This window comes from Nicotiana attenuata, chromosome 12 (genome assembly GCF_001879085.1).
Source record: "Nicotiana attenuata strain UT chromosome 12, NIATTr2, whole genome shotgun sequence".
NCBI lineage: Eukaryota > Viridiplantae > Streptophyta > Magnoliopsida > Solanales > Solanaceae > Nicotiana > Nicotiana attenuata.
This window is the reverse complement of record NC_032000.1, coordinates 24,626,553-24,633,840: the sequence shown is the minus strand read 5'-3', so window position 1 is coordinate 24,633,840 and position 7,288 is coordinate 24,626,553.

Here is a 7,288-nt window from a genome sequence, read left to right as displayed (position 1 = left end):
ATACGGATCGCACCCCAATTTAAGCTTAATGAACTTATAAACTTTAAACTTTCACATTCGATGCCAAAACCTATCAAATCACATTTGATTGACCTTAAATTTTGCACTCAAGTCATATTTGATATTAAGAACCTACTCCAACTTTCGGAATCGGAATCTGACCCTGATATCAAAAGGTCCACCGCCGGTCAAACTTCCTAAAAATCTTCCAACTTTTCAACTTTCGCCAATTAACGTAGAAATGACCTACGTACCTCCAAATCAACCTCCGGACATGCTTCGAAGACCAAAATCATATTATGGAGCTATTGGAACTGACGAAACTCCATTCCAGAGTCGTCTTCATACAGGTCAAACTACAGTTAACTCTTACAACTTAAACTTCAAACTAAGGGACTATATGTCCCATTTAATCCTTAAACTCTCCCAAACCCAACACCAAGCACCCTGACAGGTAAAATAACCATAAAATGAGGCAGAGGAAGCAATAAATAGGGGATCAGAGCTAATTTTCTCAAAATAATTGGCCGGGTCGTTGCAGTAAATTAATATTTCTCTTTTTAGGATTGAACTTAAATTTTTAACTTATTCGTAGTTTAGTATATTTTCTGATGACATTGGATTTATTACATCCTTTTATATAAATCATATTAAATTTTTAATTCTTAAAATAACTAGTGTTATGATAATTATTTTACTATTGAATTTGTTCAGAAAAAATAATTACTAGCTACATTATGCTCAATGACTTGTAATATTCAATCCAACATATCCTACACAATTAAGTTTTATATAGGATCAATAATTTAACTATATTTACCTATAAATAAATCGATAAAATATAAACTAGATATAATCAATACTGAAGGATTAATTTTACATATCATGTTTCTGTAAATATCTGGCTATAAAATTTTGAGGTAAAGTGTCAAGTTAATATATATCCAACTAAATCAACAACTATAAGATTCCCACATAAATTTCAAGAACAAATCCGCAATCAAAATCATATAAATTAAATACCCTGGTAAATTCGCAAAATAAATTTTCAGCTAAAATCACACAAATAATCTTCAGTTAATTTCATAGGTAATAAAATTTATAGGTAAATTCCAAGAAAATATTTATATTTGAACTCGCAATAATAAAATTCAAGATAATAAAATTCTCAAATAAATTTTTAAGAAATATTCAAGCTAAAATTGCAGCCATAAAATTTCTTGGTAATTTTGTAGCTAATAAAATACCTATGTAAATCCTTAAGAATAATTCCCAGCTAAAATCGCAGCAATAAAATCTTCGAGTTAATCCCTAGGTAATAAATTCTTGTGATGACCCAAAAGGTCATCTTAAGATTTAGAACCCAATTTTGCGCTTTTAAGCTTTAAACACCTTATTTTATTCCTCCTCAATTTGCGTGCACAGTCCGAACCTATTTTCGGGAAGCTTTTATGTTAAAAGTTGATAAAAATAAGAATTCTTTCCTAAAAACTTCATTTGAGTTGATTTCCGTCAGCATTTTTGGTAAACGCACCCCAATTCGTATTTTGACGGTCTCGGTGGATCCGTATCATGATTTGGGACTTGGACATATGCATAGAATCGAATTCAGAAGTCCCTAGTCCGAGATATTAGACTTTGTCGAAATTTGAAAGTTAAAGGCTTAATGAAGTAGATGTTTGACCAAGATTTGACTTTTTGGATATCGGGTCCATATTTTGATTCTGAAACCCGCTATAGGTCTAGTACCCTATTTATGACTTGTCTATGAAATCTAGTGTGAAACGGAGTTGGTTTGACGTGATTCGGACGTCCGGTTTAGAAAATAGAAATTTCAAAGTTTCCGTAAAAATTTCATTTGATATGGTGCTAAATTCGTAGTTCTAGGTGTTATTATGGCGATTCGATCACGTGAGCAAGTTCGTATGGTGTTTTTAGACTCGTATGCATTTTTGGTTTAGAGCTCCAAGGTCTTGGGTGAGTTTCGGATAGGCCACAGAGTGAAAATTAGACTTAGAACTCTGCTGGTGTTTCAGAGTTTTGTTGCATGCCTCAGAACTCGCATTTGCGAGGTCAATCATCACATTTGCGACCATTGTTTGGTTCGCATTTGCGATCTACTCAATGCAAATGCGAAGAGCAGTTGGGCCACACAATTTTCGCATTTGCGAAACATACTTCGCATTTTCGAAGTGAGTCTGGGAAAGGCAGTGATCGCAAATGCGATCATAGGGTCGCAATTGCGTAAGGTCTTGCTCGCATTTGTGAACCGATCTTCGCATTTGCGAAGGTAGCAGAGGTGTGAAGGGCTTCACATTTGCGATGGTTCCTTCGCATTTGCGAAGCCCAGGTCGCAAATGCGGCATCTGAAGCTGAACAAAATATGACTTAGATGAGATTTTTGGTTCATTCTTCAAATTTTCAAACGAAGTGTGGTGCCGTGCATTTTCCTTTATTGTGTTTACTTGTTCTTATTGGTTCAAGGTATATTGGTTGATCAAGTTCGTATTACTGCTGTGGTTCTTTATCTTGTGACCCCTTAAGCATGTCCACCTCACGATATTACCTGTCTAGCTTTTACTTGCCATTATTTTTTATATATACTGTTAAATTGCACAGGTTAATTATATGGGTGTCTTGTCATAGCCTCGTCACTACTTTGTCGAGGTTAGCTCAATACTTACCAGTACATGAGGTCGGTTGTATTGATACTACACTACACTTCTGTGCAGATTTTGGTACTGGCCCGAGCTGAGCGTGAGGTTAGCCACTGGATTGATTGACGGAAGACCCAAGGTAGATCTGTTGGCATCCGCATATCCTGGAGTCTCTCCCTAGTCTTAGTGTTTTACTGTTTCTTTTCCTTCATAACAGTGTATTTCCTTTCAGATTCTGTTTTTAGTTAATCGTAGTAACTCGTGAGTTGTGACTCCAGATCCTAATTGTATCAGATGTTATGGGATTTTATTATACTCCACAAACTCTGTTTTAGCTTCTATTTAGCATAATTAATCTTGTTATTAAAAGTGTACTAAGGTTGATTGAAAATTCTGTAACGTTGGCTTGCCTGGCAAGTGAAATGTTAGGCACTATCACGGTCCCTAAGGGTGAAAATTTCGGATCGTGCCAAGTTGGTATCAGAGCGCTAGGTTTCCTAGGTCTCACAATTCACGAGCATGCTTAGTAGAGTCTGGAAGATCGGTACGGAGACGTCTGTACGTATCTTCCAGAGGCTATTAAGTTGAGGAACAAATTTCACTTCTATTCTTCTCTATCGTGAGATTTTGTTCTCTCATTGCTAATTGAACTCTTCTACTCTTGTTCTCTCGTAGATGGCGAGAACACATACCGCATCTTTAGCCAAGCAATAGCTGGAGCCCCTAGTGGCAGATCCTACGAGGGGCAGAGGTCGAGGCCGAGGCCGTGCCAAAGTCCGAGGCAGGGGTAGAGCTCAGTCTAGAGTTCGAGCACCAGCACCAACAGTGGGGCCTCAGGTGGAGTTTGATGAGGAGGTCCCAGCCTAGACTGTGCCAGTTGGACCAGCACAGGTCCTGGAGGGGTTTATCGCCACCCAGTGCTTCAGGATGCCTTGGTCCGTTTAGTGGTCCTTATGAAGAGTGTGGCCTAGGCTGGCACATTCCCTATGGCACCAGCTATCTCTCAGACTGGGGAAGGAGAACAGACTCTCGCTACTTACACTCCGGAGCAGATGGCTCCCTGATTTCAAACTCCAGCATTCCAGCCAGTTAGGGTAGTTCAGCCGGGTGTTGTGGCACGAGCCGGTGATGGATCAGCTATGTCTGCTAAGTCTTTATGGAGATTGGATAGGTTTACCAAGTTTTTTCCAGTTCACTTAAGTAGTGCATCTTCAGAGGACCCCCAGGACTATCTGGACAGCTATCATGAGGTGCTATAGAACATGGGCTTAGTGGAGACCCATAGGGTTGATTTTGCTGCATTTCAGTTGTCGGGTTCTGCCAAGAAATAGTGGAGGGATTATGTGTTGACCAGGCCAGCTGGGTTGCTTAATCTCACTTGGGACCAATTCTCTCATCTATTTCTTGAGAAGTTCCTTCCTGTCATATTGAGAGAGGATTATCGGAGGCAGTTCGAGCGTCTTCAGCAGGGCTCTATGTCTGTCACTCAATACGAGACCCGATTTGTGGATTTGGCCCGTTATGCTATTCTTCTGCTTCCTACTGAGAGAGAGAGAGAGAGAGAGAGAGAGAGGGTGAGGAGGTTTATTGAGGGACTTGCATAGCCTATCAAGTTCTAGATGGCCAAGGAGAGTGAGAGTGAGATTTCTTTTCAGATGACTGCCAATGTTGCTAGGCGAGTCGAGATGTTTCTAGCTCAAGAGAGTGGTCAGGGATCTGACAAGAAACCTCGTCATTCTGGTGGATTCAGTGGTGCCTCATCTGGAGGCAGGGATACTTTTGGTAGAGGCCATCTTCCTAGGCCGTTTCATTCAGCATTCCACGCATCCCATGGTGCTTCAAGTGGTCGTGTCCCTCATATTCATTATTCCGACCAGCTAGCCTACAGTGAACCACCAGCTCCTATTAGAGCACCCCTACTCCAGAGTTTTCAGGGTGGTTACTCAAGACGACAGGGTCAGTTTCAAGGTCAGCAATCACAACAGCCGAGGTCATGTTATACTTGTGGTGATCTAAGTCAGATTGCTAGATTCTGCCCTCGTGCATCGAGCAGTTCTCAGCATCAGGTTTCTCGTGCCATGGTTCCAGCACCAGATGCTTCCTCGCCCGCTCAACTAGCTAGGGGTAGGGGCCAGGTAGCTAGAGGTGGAGTTTAGGCCATTAGAGGTGGAGGTCAGGATGCTAGAGGTAGAGGCCAGCCAGCCAGTGCACGTCCTCGAGATGTAGTTTAGAGTGGTGGAGCCCAGCTCCGATGCTATGCCTTTCCAGGCAGGCATGAGGCCGAGTCATCTGACATGGTTATCACAGGTACGGTTTCAGTTTGCAGTAGAGAAGCCTCAGTTCTATTTGATCCGTGTTTTACTCATTTCTACGTGTTATCCTATTTTGCTTCGTATTTGGTTGTGCCTCGTGATTCTTTGAGTGCCCTTGTGTATGTGTCTGCCCCTGTGGGAGATACTATCATTGTAGATCGTGTTTATTATTCGTGTGTGGTTACCATTGAGAGTCTTGAGACTCGTGTAGATCTCCTACTTCTCGATATGGTCGATTTTGATGTCATTTTGGGTATGGATTGGCTGTGACTTTATCATGCTATAATGGATTGTCACACTAAGACAATGACCTTAGCCTTGCCGTGTTTGCCTCGATTAGAGTGGAAATGGGCTCCTGTCCATTCTACCAGCAGGGTTATCTCGTATGTGAAGGCTCGACATATGGTCAAGAAAGGGTGTCTACCTTATTAGGCTTATGTCCGCGATTCAAGTGTGGAGGTTCCTTCATGGATTTAGTACCGGTATTATGTGAGTTTCCATAGGTGTTTCCTGCAGACCTGCTGGGAATGCCATAAGACAAAGATATCGACTTATGTATATATTTGGCCCCGAGCACTCAGCCCATTTCTATTTCGCCATACCGTGTGGCCCCGCTAGAGTTAAAAGAATTGAAGGAGCAATTACAAGATTTGCTTGATAAAGGATTCATAAAGATCTAGTATCTCGCCTATGTTGTTTATAAAGAAGAAGGATGGATCAATGAAGATGTGCATAGATTATTGGTAGTTGAACAAAGTCACCATCAAGAATAAGTATCCATTGCCATGGATTGACGACTTATTTGATCAGCTTCAGGTGTCAAGGTGTTTTCAAAGATCGATTTGAGGTCTGGCTACCATCAGTTGAGGATTAGGGCATCTGCATGCCCTACGATAGCTTTTCGAACTCGGTATGGGCATTATGAGTTTCTAGTGATGTCATTTGGGATGACAAATGCCCCAGCATCATTTATGGATTTGATGAACCGGGTGTTCAAGCCCTATTTGGATTCCATTGTGACTGTGTTTATTGATGATATCTTGATCTACTCCCGATGTCAAGAAGAGCATGAGCAGCATCTTCAGATTGTTCTTTAGACTTTGAGAGACAACGAGTTATATGCCAAGTTTTCACAATGCGAGTTTTGGTTGAGCTCAGTCGCTTTCTTGGGGAACGTTATGTCAGCAAAGGGTATTCAGGTGGATCCTAAGAAGACAAAGGCAGTTAAGAACTATCCTAGACCCACTTCAGCTATAGAGATCCGGAGTTTCTTGGGATTGGCGGGTTATTACCGTCAGTTTGTGGAGGGTTTCTCATCTATAACAGCCTCGTTGACCAGGTTGGCCCAGAAGGGTGCCCCGTTCGGATGGTCAGATGAGTGTGAGGCGAGCTTTCAAAAGCTCAAGACTGCTTTGACTACAGCGCCGGTGTTGATACATCTCGTACTGGACTTGGTGCGGTGTTGATGCAGAATGGCAGGGTGATTGCATATGCGTTGCGACAGTTGAAAGTTCACGAGAAGAATTACTATGTCATGACTTAACGCCGGTAGCCATTGTTCATGTGCTGAATATTTGGAGACACTATCTTTATGGCGTGTCATGTGAGGTATTCACGGATCATCGGAGTTTGAAGTACTTGTTCAGACAAAAGGATCTCAATTTGAGGCGGAGGAGGTGGTTGGAGCTATTGAAAGACTATGATATCACCATCTTGTATCATCCCGGGAAAGCCAACATAGTGGCTGATGCTTTGAGTAGAAAGTCAGTAAGTATGGGCAGCCTTGCGTACATTCCAGTCGTTGAGAGACTTCTTGCATTAGATGTTTAGGCCTTGGACAATCAGTTCATGAGGTTGGATGTTTTATAGCCTAGTCATGTTCTAGCTTGTACGGTCGCTCGATCTTTATTATTTGAGTGCATCAGGGAACGCCAGTATAATGACCCTCATTTGCTTGTCCTTAGGGACACAATGCGACACGGTGATGCCAAGCAAGTTATGATTGTAGATGATGGAGTTTTGAGGATGCATGGTCGTGTTTGTGTGCCTAATATGGATGGAATTTGTGAGTTGATTCTAGAGGAGGCCGACAGTTCTCGGTATTTTATTCATCTGGGCGCCCCAAGATGTATCAGGACTCGCGGAAACATTATTGGTGGAGGAGAAAAGAAGGATATAGTGGAATATGTAGCTCGGTGTCTAAATTGTCAGCAAGTAAAGTACGAGAATCAGAGGCCTGGTGGTTTGCTTCAGAAGGTAGAGATTCCTAAGTGGAAGTGGGAGTATCACTATGGATTTCGGTGTTGGACTCCCACGAAC